Source organism: Schistocerca americana, chromosome 5 (genome assembly GCF_021461395.2).
Source record: "Schistocerca americana isolate TAMUIC-IGC-003095 chromosome 5, iqSchAmer2.1, whole genome shotgun sequence".
Taxonomy (NCBI): Eukaryota; Metazoa; Arthropoda; class Insecta; order Orthoptera; family Acrididae; genus Schistocerca; species Schistocerca americana.
This window is the reverse complement of record NC_060123.1, coordinates 217,851,422-217,866,308: the sequence shown is the minus strand read 5'-3', so window position 1 is coordinate 217,866,308 and position 14,887 is coordinate 217,851,422. Positions and strand designations below refer to the sequence as shown.

The 14,887-nt window shown below is 39.7% G+C and overlaps 1 protein-coding gene across 1 annotated transcript in view; it reads left to right on the top strand.

Moving 5' to 3' along the window:
• The first annotated feature begins 2,576 nt into the window (after window positions 1–2,576).
• The window catches only part of LOC124615518 (probable RNA-binding protein CG14230), an 80,641-nt gene continuing 68,330 nt past the window's right edge, over window positions 2,577–14,887 (top strand). The window contains 2 exon segments of the mRNA XM_047143479.1: window positions 2,577–2,712; window positions 13,285–13,499. The gene's annotated coding sequence lies outside the window, so the exon portion shown is untranslated.

Here is a 14,887-nt window from a genome sequence, read left to right as displayed (position 1 = left end):
AAATGCTGTCTGCAACACAAGCTAACCAACAGTTGGCATGTAAATATCATAACCAGACACGCCACTCTTCCACGATTTTATAACCTATTTGTTGGCACAGGTACTTCGAATAAATAATTTGTAGTTCATCAGCTGCCACATCACACTCCGGAGCTATTTCCGCATTTTAGAACCTATTCGTCGGTATAGGTATTTCGAATAACTAATTTTTAGTTTAACAGCTGTCACATCACACTCCAGGGCTATTTCCGCACATAATACACAATTTATACAATGTTTGGTCTCACAAGTTACGAAGTTTATACGACTCCCTTTTTTGGTTATATTTATTAAGTTCATTTACTTTTTCATTTGTGGGATGTGCCATGGGTTTGAGCACACACACACACACACACACACACTGATGCAGAAAATCAAACATAAGTTGCTGTTCTTGTGGTTCTAGAAGCTGTGAAAGTGTATATGCCGACCACTGTTTAGTTTTTTTCGAAAATAAAATAAAAACACAATGAAATAGAATGGAGTAGGCTGCAGCAGCAATTATTGCACGATAACTGCGACAGAATGCTTGTGTTTCGAAATACTGTCACTTGGCAGAAAATCCTAAGAAATTTTGGTCTTGTGTCAAAGCGGTAGGTGGATCAAAACACAATGTCCAGACACTCTGTGACCAAAATGGTACTGAAACAGAGGATGACAGACTAAAGGCCGAAATACTAAATGTCTTTTTCCAAAGTTGTTTCACAGAGGAAGATTGCACTGTAGTTCCTTCTCTAGATTGTCGCACAGATGACAAAATGGTAGATATCGAAATAGACGACAGAGGGATAGAGAAACAACTAAAATCGCTCAAAAGAGGAAAGGCCTCTGGACCTGATAGGATACCAGTTCAATTTTACACAGAGTACGCGAAGGAACTTGCCCCTCTTCTTGCAGCGGTGTACCGTAGGTCTCTAGAAGAGCGTAGCGTTCCAAAGGATTGGAAAAGGGCACAGGTCATCCCCGTTTTCAAGAAGGGACGTCGAGCAGATGTGCAGAACTATAGACCTATATCTCTAACGTCGATCAGTTGTAGAATTTTGGAACACGTATTGTGTTCGAGTATAATGACTTTTCTGGAGACAAGAAATCTACTCTGTAGGAATCAGCATGGGTTTCGAAAAAGACGGTCATGTGAAACCCAGCTCGCACTACTCGTCCACGAGACTCAGAGGGCCATAGATACGGGTTCACAGGTAGATGCCGTGTTTCTTGACTTCCGCAAGGTGTTCGATACAGTTCCCCACAGTCGTTTAATGAACAAAGTAAGAGCGTATGGACTATCAGACCAATTGTGTGATTGGATTGAGGAGTTCCTAGATAACAGGACGCAGCATGTCATTCTCAATGGAGAGAAGTCTTCCGAAGTAAGAGTGATTTCAGGTGTGCCGCAGGGGAGTGTCATAGGACCGTTGCTATTCACAATATACATAAATGACCTTGTGGATGACATCGGAAGTTCACTGAGGCTTTTTGCGGATGATGCTGTGGTGTATCGAGAGGTTGTAACAATGTAAAATTGTACTGAAATGCAGGAGGATCTGCAGCGAATTGACGCATGGTGCAGGGAATGGCAATTGAATCTCAATGTAGACAAGTGTAATGTGCTGCGAATACACAGAAAGATAGATCCTTTATCATTTAGCTACAAAATAGCAGGTCAGCAACTGGAAGCAGTTAATACCATAAATTATCTGGGAGTACGCATTAGGAGTGATTTAAAATGGAATGATCATATAATGTTGATCGTCGGTAAAGCAGATGCCAGACTGAGATTCATTGGAAGAATCCTAAGGAAATGCAATCCGAAAACAAAGGAAGTAGGTTACAGTACGCTTGTTCGCCCACTGCTTGAATACTGCTCAGCAGTGTGGGATCCGTACCAGATAGGGTTGATAGAAGATATAGAGAAGATCCAACGGAGAGCAGCGCGCTTCGTTACAGGATCATTTAGTAATCGCGAAAGCGTTACGGAGATGATAGATAAACTCCAGTGGAAGACTCTGCAGGAGAGACGCTCAGTAGCTCGGTACGGGCTTTTGTCAAAGTTTCGAGAACATACCTTCACCGAAGAGTCAAGCAGTATATTGCTCCCTCCTACGTATATCTCGCGAAGAGACCATGAGGATAAAATCAGAGAGATTAGAGCCCACACAGAGGTATACCGACAATCCTTCTTTCCTCGAACAATACGAGAATGGAATAGAAGGGAGAACCGATAGAGGTACTCAAGGTACCCTCCGCCACACACCGTCAGGTGGCTTGCGGAGTATGGATGTAGATGTAGATGTAGAAAGTGGCTCAACAAAATACAATCAAGCTGAACTTTCTGTGACGTGACGAAAGATGCGTCTCGTGAGTTGCGCCACTAAAAACTGGGAGTTTACACATTTAACTGGAGTATGCCGCTAGCTGTGGCGACACCTTCGTTGCAGGTGTGAACCCGGCTTTATTAAACCTTCGATTTTATTTTTTTGGATCTGGCAACACTGGTTGTTGTGGTACAAGCACAGTGCGATAAGTGTGATCTCTGAGATGTGTACACTCATACACTGCGTGTGAGAGACAGTGGGAACGTGTGGTTTGTGTACAGGCAAGGAGGACTTGTTATTAATGTTATGCAGTAACAGGCTCAATATTTGTTACTGTGTAGGTGTCAACTTGTGTATAGAGGTATGTTGGATTTATGCTTTGTTTTTTTGTTCTTTTGGTTGGCAGTAGCACGTGCTAACTTATGTTGACATGATAGATCTCTCAATATTCGACATAAGCTTAAACCGTGATCCATTGTCTGTACTAGATGAATAAGTTAAAATTTGCACCTGTTGAACGCCTTTTTCATCACTTAAGGCATCAGATTCTATTTGACGTCACAAATTTTCCTTGGTTTGGTTGGCGCCACATTTGAAAGTGTTAGAATCAAAGTAATTTATTGCATAGAAATAATTGCTAGCTTACTGAACTTGGTGTTCAGTCCAACAGTTTGTGGTTGCTCTCGGCCGCTGGTTATTACCAAGACGGTTAGCGTTAGCGTTACTTACCCGTTGGCGTAGTAAACATCATTTTACAAAGGAAATGTGACACGATTACCAATGAACTGCTAACAGCAGAAAACTTCATAGTGCAAGATTCGAGAGAGGCATGCTGTCATCATCGGATCTTATGCGTTAAAATATTACTATTACTAAGTGAGCATCGTTTACCCTCCATGGCCGAATAGATTACATCACATCTTAGCATTTATATTTTGAAACTACTACTAAAAGTTGGATAACGGACAAGAAGCATTACACAACACTGATGTTATAAATAATGGTAGTAAACAACACTGTACAGCTCTTAAATGTTTCCAGTTTGTGGCTTCACATGTGATGGTATCATGTTGACCAGTTTAGAATCCTACTTATAGAGAAAAATTCATTTACAGAATATAGTGGCTGTTGATTGAGCGCACTCATTAGTCTATTTCAAAAAGAATATTGTCATCCTTTAGTGCCTCAGCTGAATTTCTACGCTTAGTCATTAATGTTGTATCATCTGCAAAGACCAGAGCATGGCTGTCACATCTTAAGTCATTGACCAATATTAAAAACAGCAGATGGACAAGTATGGAGCTGTGTGATTCACAGTGTTCAAGTGCTTTTTCACAAGACATTGCTCCCTGGGTACAGGGACCGATCACCATGCAGTTTGGTCCCTTCCCCCCTCTTTAAACCAACCAACTTGGATACAGGCACTTTGCCACCAGTCTCTTAGGTAAGATGACAGTCTCAAAAGTGACACCCTTTATACTGTAAGAGTTAATTTTTCTAATAGTATCTTACAAAAAATGCAATCGAATGCCTTGTTTAGATTACAAAGAACTGAAGCCCTGCAGTTCTTTTCTTCAAATGCATCCACTATTTTTGTTATTACACCAAGCATTGTAGTAAATCTACATTTACCTCTTCAAAGTCCTTGTTGGTTGTCCAGGAACAGGCTGTTGTTTTTGAAATAACACAACAGTTGATTCGTCATTATAGTTTCAATCACATTCGCTAGTATAGGTATTATGGAAATTGGTCTATATCTGGCTGGACTGTTACGATCACTTTGTTTATACACTGGTACTGTCTTTGCCGGTTTAAGAAGTCTGCAAAAATACCAACCCCAAGGCACTGGTTAATGGCAGCAACCAAGGTTTCAGCGATGTCAAATACTGTTTTCTTCAATTCAGCACACATCATGCCATATATAGGGTGGAGAAAAATTGTGTCACGAAATTTCAACCCTGGATAGCTGATGCCAGTAGGAACCAAAATTACTTATATTGTGTTGGCTGACAACACACAATTTTTGAACTACGCAAACTTGGCACCATGCATTCTAATTGGCTGTGGGATTGCCATGTTACCGGATGCTCCAGGCAACACACGACTGTGAATGCTTTGCCTGCCGGAGATCGTGATGTATCTGAGTGGCCCCCATGCTCTGTGGTAGTGCACCAGCCTTCCACTCTTGAGGCGAATCTGCCGGGATCCCGACATATCCATTGTAGTGTCATGGTAAGACGTACCGGGAACAAACCCATCAACAGCTGTCAGTTCGCATACAGAAATTCTTTTACAAATTATGTCGGTTCTGAGAAGGGCCTTTTTTCTAGCTATGACCTTGTTTACTTAAAGCAGATGCTCGAGCTGGCAATCCTCGGATGCAACACAAGCTTCGTAATGTCGAACAGTGTTTCGCCAAACTCTTTCAAAGATTCCTGGCATACCTCTGATGTGATTGGTGGCATGTTGAATGCGATCCATTAATTCCTCTTCATTTCTAGGTGGGTCGTGTCTGGGTGTTTGAACTGGAACCTCGAAGAATCCCCACAGTAAAAGGTCTGGTGGCGTGAGGGCTGGTGATTGTGGGGACCATGTCCTACGAGCACCTCTGCCAATTACCAGGCCGTCAAAGAGATCGTTTAAATATCCATGCACAGCATGACTGTTATGTGCGGGCACCCCATCGTGCTGCAAGCGTATGCATAGCCCTATGTCCAGGGGAACATCTTCCAGTAGGTCGGGTAGAGTTTCTTGCAAGGAGTGATGGTAATTTGCCCTGGCAAGTCGAGGAGGTAGATGGACTGACCCAATCAAATGGTCACCCACAGTGCCTGCCAAAATGTTGAGCAAAAATCGTTCCTGGTGTCTGTGGACTTATGTGACATTAGGATTTCCCCTTGCCTAGTAATGAATGTTTTGAGTGTTGTAAAGGCCATCCTGATGGAAGGTGCAATTGTCGGTAGACAACACAGTGGCGGGGAAGTCGGGATCTCGTGCAACATGTCGCAGAAACCAACAGCAGAACCCTAGCCTGTCTTCATTGTCCACCACAGGATTTTGGCTTTGGACAGGGTGGAAACTAAATGGATACTGTCCCGTCATTCCTCGAAACAGTCTTTCCAAATGCAATATCCCATTGTGTTCGAGGTCTTCCGGCATCACCATGATATCCTGCAAGCGAGCCTTTTTCGCCAAGTAGCCGGTGAATTGCTGTAAATGGTTGCAGGTGTGGGTGGTGTCTTTCTGGGTAATGTTCCTCATACGACCGTCGAGCTTCATGCACATTACCATCAGCTAGTCCATAAATAAAAACCATATCTCATTGTTCTTCAAACTAATACTGTGCTGCTTACTGTATGAGTAAATCGCATGTGATGTGTGTGCTCCGAAGCGAAGCTTGCATGTGAATGCCTCTGACGTGAGGTGGAGACATACAGCATTCTACCAATTGACACGTGTGTGTATCACGTTGGGGCAGTGAAGGTGGGAGGGATGTTTGCATGTGTGAACTCGGACAACCATAGCACTGCCCGTGAACCGACGAAGGGCAAAAGGGCAATCCCACTGCCAATTGGAGTATGTGGCACCAAGTTTCCGTAGTTTAAAAATTGTACATTGTCGACCTACACAACATTAGTAATTTTGGTTCCTACTGGCATCAGTTATCCAAGGTTAAAATTTTGTGACACAATTTTTCTCTGGTCTTTACATCTTTGCAAATGGAGCATTTAAAATCTTTCACGATTTTTACTATGTCCTCTGGGAACAAGACTTCTGGTCAGGTGACTACAGTGCTATAAACACAAAATCAAATAGGGGTAATGCAGGAGTAGGTTTAATAATGAATAGGAAAATAGGAATGCGGGTAAGCTACTACAAACAGCATAGTGAACACATTATTGTGGCCAAGATAGATACAAAGCCCACGCCTACCACAATAGTACAAGTTTATATGCCTACTAGCTCAGCAGATGACGAAGAAATTGAAGAAATGTATGATGAAATAAAAGAAATTATTCAGATAGTGAAGGGAGACGAAAATTTAATAGTCATGGGTGACTGGAATTCGTCAGTAGGAAAAGGGAGAGAAGGAAACGTAGTAGGTGAATATGGATTGGGGGTAAGAAACGAAAGAGGAAGCCGCCTGGTAGAATTTTGCACAGAGCACAACCTAATCATAGCTAACACTTGGGTCAAGAATCATAAAAGAAGATTGTATACATGGAAGAATCCTGGAGATACTGACAGGTTTCAGATAGATTATATAATGGTAAGAGAGAGATTTAGGAACCATGTTTTAAATTGTAAGACATTTCCAGAGGCAGATGTGGACTCTGACCACAATCTGTTGGTTATGAACTGTAGATTAAAACTGAAGAAACTGTAAAAAGGTGGGAATTTAAGGAGATGGGACCTGGATAAACTGACTAAACCAGAGGTTGTACAGTGTTTCAGGGAGAGCATAAGGGGACAATTGACAGGAATGGGGGAAAGAAATACAGTTGAGGAAGAATGGGTAGCTTTGAGGGATGGAGTGGTGAAGGCAGCAGAGGATCAAGTAGGTAAAAAGATGAGGACTAGTAGAAATCCTTGGGTAACAGAAGAAATATTGAATTTAATTGATGAAAGGAGAAAATATAAAAATGCAGTAAATGAAGCAGGCGAAAAGGTATACAAACATCTCAAAAATGAGATCGACAGGAGGTGCAAAATGGCTAAGCAGGGCTGGCTAGAGGACAAATGTAAGGATGTAGAGGATTATCTCACTAGGGGTAAGATAGATACTGCCTACAGGAAAATTAAAGAGACCTTTGGAGAAAAGAGAACCACTTGTATGAATATAAAGAGCGCAGATGGAAACCCAGTTCTAAGCAAAGAGGGGAAAGCAGAAAGGTGGAAGGAGTATATAGAGGGTTTATACAAGGGCAATGTACTTGAAGACAATATTATGGAAATGGAAGAGGATGTAGATGAAGATGAAGTGGGAGATATGATGCTGCGTGAAGAGTTTGACAGAGCACTGAAAGACCTGAGTCGAAACAAAGCTCCAGGAGTAGGCAACATTCCATTAGAACTACTGACAGCTTTGGGAGAGCCAGTCCTGACAAAACTTTACCATCTGGTGAGCAAGATGTAAGAGACAGGCGAAATACCCTCAGACTTCAAGAAGAATATAATAATTCAAATCCCAAAGAAAATAGGTGTTGACAGATGTGAAAATTACCGAACTATCAGTTTAATAAGTCACGACTGCAAAATACTAACGCAAATTCTTTACAGATGAATGGAAAAACTAGTAGAAGCCGACCTCGGGGGAGATCAGTTTGGATTCCGTAGAAATATCGGAACACGTGAGGCAATACTGACCCTACGACTAATCTTAGAAGCTAGATTAAGGAAAGGCAAACCTACGTTGCTAGCATTTGTAGACTTAGAGAAAGCTTTTGACAATGTTGACTGGAATACTCTCTTTCAAATTCTGAAGGTGGCAGGGGTAAAATACAAGGAGTGAAAAGATATTTACAGTTTGTACAGAAACCAGATGGCAGTTACAAGAGTCGAGGGACATGAAAGGGAAGCAGTGGTTGGGAAGGGAGTGAGACAGAGTTGTAGCCTCTCCCTGATGTTATTCAATCTCTATATTGAGCAAGCAGTGAAGGAAACAAAAGAAAAATTTAGAGTAGGTATTAAAATCCATGGAGAAGAAACAAAAACTTTGAGGTTCGCCAATGACATTGTAATTATGTCAGAGACAGCAAAGGACTTGGAAGAGCAGTTGAACGAAATGGATAGTATCTTGAAAGGAGGATATAAAATGAACATCAACAAAAGCAAAACAATGCTAATGGAATGTGATCGAATTAAATCGGGTGATGCTGAGGGAATTAGATTACGAAATGAGAGACTTAAAGAAGTAAAGGAGTTTTGCTATTTGGGGAGCAAAATAACTGATGATGGTCGAAGTAGAGAGGATATAAAATGTAGACTGGCAATGGCAAGGAAAGCATTTCTGAAGAAGAGAAGTTTGTTAACATCGAGTATAGGTTTAAGTGTCAGGAAGTCGTTTCTGAAAGTATTTGTATGGAGTGTAGCCATGTATGGAAGTGAAACATGGATGATAAATAGTTTGGACAAGAAGAGAATAGAAGCTTTTGAAATGTGGTGCTACAGAAGAATGCTGAAGATTAGATGGGTAGATCACGTAACTAATGAGGAAGTATTGAATAGGATTGGGGAGAAGAGAAGTTTGTGGCACAACGTGACTAGAAGAAGGGATCGGTTGGTAGGACATGTTCTGAGGCATCAAGGGATCACCAATTTAGTATTGGAGGTCAGCATGGAGGGTAAAAATCGTAGAGGGAGACCAAGAGATGAATACACTAAACAGATTCAGAAGGATGTAGGTTGCAGTAGGTACTGGGAGATGAAGAAGCTTGCACAGGATAGAGTAGCATGGAGAGCTGCATCAAACCAGTCTCAGGACTGAAGACCACAACAACAACTACTCTGTGATCTTCCACCTCGTCAAGGCGTAACTGTTGCTAATGCTTTATATTGCTTGTAATACCAATTTCTAAAATTTATTACTCCAGCCACATTATTCCCAACAACATCAATAAAATGTCTGCTAAAATCATCAGGGCTGCAAGCATTTAATGGGGAATCAGGGCTTTTCCTGTATTCTTTAACTGATGCCCGCTTTGCATGGGTTGTGGGCATCAGAAAGAAACCTAACATTATATGGCTGCTTCTGGTTCCTTCCTTTACATTCTTGTATCTTTCAGATAATAAGAATGAAACATATCTTTGGCCCTGGCAGCTGTTGCTGTTTTAGCTGAGTCATATGACAGCAAAATAATACACTTAATGTTTTCCAGCTTGGGAGTGTACCATGGTTTATCCCGACCTATTTTTATTTTACTTTGAAGTGTGTCTCAGGGATTCTTTATCACTACGGATGGGAAACAGTTGTCAAAATTTATTTTGAGGAGCTGGAAAATACATTTAAGAGCATCACTTGGTTTCGATCCTAGAACTTTAGACAATGTGTTATAATTTTTTAAAGCATATGATCCGATAATGACAACATGACTGTTGAAACCCATCAAACAATAAGAATACTTGTTTTAGCGATGTTGGCTTGTGAAGTTTTCATCAGTTATTGCAGATCACCCCCATACAATTTCAGGAATATATTATAATTATATGTGTCCTGTACTGCCCTTGACTTAGCCTGTTTGATTTTTTTGCTGATATTGTAGTTAGTTGAACCTGTGACCATTACAAAATAAACAAACAGCTATACTTAACTGTCACAACTGAATGTATGCAGTGTTTCTTTTTGTGCCATATGTAATCATTTCATGTTATGATGCATAGTCCTTATTCACTACTCTTGAGTTAGGGTTCAGTACCATTTTATGATCAGTAGAGTGCAGTTGTATAAATGCAACCAATGATGTTGATTCTGCAAATACACAGTAATATGGTTTTCACTTTTTGTTACAGCTTTGGTGTACTAATACCATTTTCTGGTTTTTTTAGACAGACTCTTGTCCAAATACACATTCCAGTCTCAGATCTCATGGATGTAAACCTATGATTTTGTGGTGTTTTAGTGGTGTATGCATTTGCACAATTAATTTTTTGTTTGGGACCATTGTAGGTATGAGTTCTGTAACCTATTCAGCCAATGCAAATTACTGGCCGATAAGAAGTACCTAACACATTTTTGAATGTGTTTTGCTTCCCCTTTGAGGCTGCATCCCAGTCATAAACCCTAAGAAGATACTTATCCGTGTCAGAAATATATTCAGTCTTAAGAAATTTCTCATTTTCAGAAATGCTTTTCCCTCTGTTATCAGCCTACATTTTGTATCCTCCCTATTTTGGCAGTTGTAAGTTGTTTTGCTGCCCAGTTAATAAATTTTTCAGAAGGTATATTCTAGAATAGTATCCAACCTGAGCAATAATGATATCCTCGGTACATATACACCAACATGATTACTCTGCAATTCAAAATTAAGTGCCTGGCAGAGGGTTCTGTGAACCACATTCAAGCTATTTCTCTAATGTCCACTCACCAGATATTAAAAGCATTAAATAACAAAATTGCGCTATTTGGCATTTTATGTGATGTATGTAAGGCATTCGACTGTGTTAATCACAATATTTTCCTAGATATACCAAGATTTTATGGGCTTGATAGTATAGTGACACCGTGGTTTGTCATATCTTTCCCCCTTACTGGTTGAGAATAGTGTTGCAATCTCCAGCTGGGGTGGCCGAGCGGTTCTAGGCGCTACAGTCTGGAACCATGTGGCCGCTACGGTCGCAGGTTCGAATCCTGCCTCAGGCATGGATGTGTGTGTTATCCTTAGGTTAGTTAGGTTTAAGTACTTCTAAGTTCTAGGGGACTGATGACCTCAGAAGTTAAGTCCCATAGTGCTCAGAGCCATTTGTTGCAATCAGTCCAAACATTCATACGGCAACAGATGTAATAGCAGGCTAAATAATGTCCAAAAAAGTATTATTGAGTCTTTTCTGCCACCAAAATTTTTGATCACTTGCCCAGTGATGTATAATGTCTGACAGAAAGCAAAGTAAAATTTGAAAACAGGCTGATAAAGTATCCTGTTGACCACTCCTGTTCTGTAGTATGAATTCTATTATTGTAATGTGTAAAAGGTGTGGGTAGGAATTACTAACTCACATATGTATGCTGTAAAAAAAATTAAAAATAAAAACACATGCAAATGATGTACGTGTAACCTTTTTTTACAAAATAATTTGTCATATGAATATAAAATGACTCATTCCACATCATTATGATTTATCTTGCAAGTGATTCATGGAACGTGGAACTAGCCAAACTACTTTTAATGTCTCGTTTGCTAATCTGATTCTTTCAGCAGCACATATTTTACTATTCCATTAATGTTGGCGATAAAAATGTCAGTGAATCAAACATAGAATATATATATTTTCCAATTATTCCCTTGTAGGAGAGGATATGAACTTGACAGCTTCACTTGTTTTCTTTTTTTCCTTCTTCCCAAAACCTCCTTATTAATTCCCTGTGTTTTTGCTTCCTTTGGTCTGTCCATTTTTTCCCTATTTCTTTTCTTGAGATTTGTTCAATTTTCCAGTATCTAATTTTATTTTTTTAATTATTTTTTGTCCATAATTCCTTCTGAAATTTTCAATCATTCCAGGTTTTCCTGTGTTCTTTTTTTCCATCCAACTGGCCTTTAATTTGCTGCATTTATGACGTTAAAAAATGTTTTAGTGAGTCTGTTTTCACCCATCCAAACACGTGACATCTTTTCCCAAATTAAACTGTTTTTCATAGAGTTAGTCTGTAGGTTGACAAACCCAAGTTCCAGCTTGGAGAACAGTACCATAGGTTTTTCTAAGAACTTTTTGTTCTTGTTTCTAAATTTCAAGACTTTTTGTCAACCTTCTAATTACTGTGGATTTTGCTGCATACAAGGCTTCTTCTGAAATAATCATTGAGTGAACTGGCGCAGTGGTTAGCACACTGGACTCGCATTCAGGGGACAATGGTTCAATCCCGCATCTGGCCATCCTGATTTAGGTTTCCCGTGATTTCCCTAGATCACTTCAAGCAAATGCTGGGCTGGTTCCTTTGAAAGGGTATGGCTGATTTCCTTCCCCATCCTTCTCTAATCCGAGCTTGTGCTTTGTGTCTAATAACCTTGTTGTCAACGGGACATGAAACACTAAACTCCTCCTCCTTCCAAAATAATCATGGTATAGTGTCATAGTTTTGCATTATGAGGTACCATTCTTTTGTGGTAGTGATTCCTTGTCAGATTGATGAAGATCGTGTTCAGTCCTGTGGGCTGGATGGGCTCTCCTAAGTACATGAGGTGAGAGACCTGTGGGATTTTTCCATCCTGTGCTTCCAGTGATGGTTTTCCTGTTGATTTCGTGTCTGTATCCTGAGATTTGTTTTTTATGGGAAATTTGGAGACTGGTTTTATAGATTTCATGGTAGTTTGGCTTTATCATTTTTGTTTGTTAATGTAACCATGTCATCTACAAAGGCCAAACGTTACACAGTGTCTCTTTTTCCTTTATTTAATTTGGATACATTTGATATATTTTTGCCATTCTGTGATTATTTTTTCCAGTGAGTAAAAAAATGTGATATTCATATGACGACATTCTGGCTAGATACAAGATTTTTTTCTGTAAAAAAATACTGTTTGCATTCAAGATTACATTTAAAGTATAGAGAGAGTAGTTGAGGAGAAACATCTTAGATATACATTTCAAAACACCTCTGCTATCTGTGAGCCATTTTATTTTAGGTAAATTATAAACCACTTTTACAATTGCATATACCACCTTTTTCTGTGCCAAAGATAGATTCACCATAGGGTAATGCAGGACATTTTCCCTTCTAGTGGTGTATGTGTGAATATTTCTGTTATTTTATTTTTAACTCAGATGGGTTTTTGAAAGCAGATTTCATAACTGAATACATGTAGGATGAGAATGTGGCTAATATTCCAAGCTGCTTAGAGACAGGCTTGTGAAATTTATATGAGTGAAAGCTGCTCATAACTCTAAAGTGAGAAGTTACCCGTGAACATTATTCCAGTGAATGAAAATATGTTATCTTACAGACTTCTGTTGATTACCAACAAAGTTGGCAATTATTCTTATGACAGATGCAACTGAACCTAAACTCTTTTTCTGCTTTCAAGTTTTTATCAATACGCATACCTAAGAATTTAGAATATTCAACCCTGTTTATTATTTTTTGTTGGCACACTATGTAAATAGGTGGTGAGATGGATAATCTATATTTTTTCCAAAGTTTAAAATTAAACCCTTTGTAAAAAATCAAACAGTAATTTTCACAAACATATTGTTTATTATTTTCTATGTTGATGTTTTTTAGCTTGTCTTCAGAAGAATGGTTGTGCCATTTGCAAATGGGGCTAATTATGGATCTAATACAAATGAAATGGTGGATCATTAACATAAACCAAGAACAGGATACTGAAGATTGTAGTACCATACATTGACTTTGACTTAGGACATCATCAAGATGGCAGACATACCAGTTTCAAGCTTATACAATATGGCAATCATGATATGACATTACACATGCAGGTAGGCACAAATAATATGCAAAATATTTCATTGCAGAAATAAAGTGAAACTAGCAGAATGACACTGGAATTGAGGGCTTTGGCCTCACTTGATCTGTACAGTGCAGACAAAAACACACACACACACACACACACACACACACACACACACACAGATATATATATCATATCATCAACATACTGTCTCGAATGGCCAGCCTAGAATTCTCAAACTGGGAACCTCTCCACATAGAATGGTCCGAGATGCAAGAGATTTGCCCAGTCTAATACCTTCTCCACATACTTTACCATACTGAGCAACAGTAGCTTTGGTTAATCTCATACCTTCCCCACAAACATACTACTACTACTACTACTACTACTACTACTACTACTACTCCTTGGCACTACTGCCCTTGTTGGGCCTTGGCCTCCTGGACAACCTCCGCCGACTCTTCTCTGGTGGCTGCCTTGGCTCTTCCATCTTCTCATTCCCATCCTTCTCAAGTCCTCTTCCATTTTGTCTAGCCATCTGGTCCTTGGTCTGCCCCTTATACGACATCAACCGGGTTTTCCTTTGAAAACTGTCTTGACTGTTCTGTTCTCCAGCATTCTTTCTACATGTCCCAATCAATGCAGTCTTATTACTCTTTATTTCAGTCACGATATCTGGTTTGTTGTACAACTCTCTGATCTCCTTATTATTTCTGATTCTCCAAAAATTCCTATCATTCACTGGCCCATAGATGTTCCTAAGTATCTTCCTTTCCCATCTCAGCAAGACGTGTCATAGTCCAGGTCTCCAAACCATACAACACCACAGGTATAACTACTGTGTGATACACTGTCAGCTTCTGATCCCTGCTAAGGCTCCTTGCTTTAAACACTTTAACCAGTGCAAAGTAGCTCCTGTTACCAGCTGCAATTCTTGCATATGTTTCTTCTCTCATATTATTATAGTCAGTTACCAGTGACCCAAGATATTTGAAGCTCTTACACCGTTCATATTCTTTTCCATTCAAAGTCATGCTTTTTTCTCCTTACTATAGCTTTTCCTAGATGTTAACATATACTAGGTCTTTAATTGGTTAATGGTCAGCCCCATCTTTCCACCATATCTTTCTACTTTTTCAAGCTTTTCCTCGAGGTCCTGTTTCCTTATGGATAACAAATGAATATCATCTGCATATGCAAGCTCCTCAGCCACTGTATTAAACAGTGTTCCCCCAGGGTTGTTGGTTTGTGTATTTCGCATTACACTCTCCAAGGCAACATTAAACAGAATAGTGGAGAGCACATCACCCTGTCGCAGTCCTTGGTTAACTTCAAATGCCTTTGATAAAGTGCCCTTGATCTTTACTTTGCATACTGTTCTTAAAGTAATTTGAACCAATCTTATCAGTATGTTAG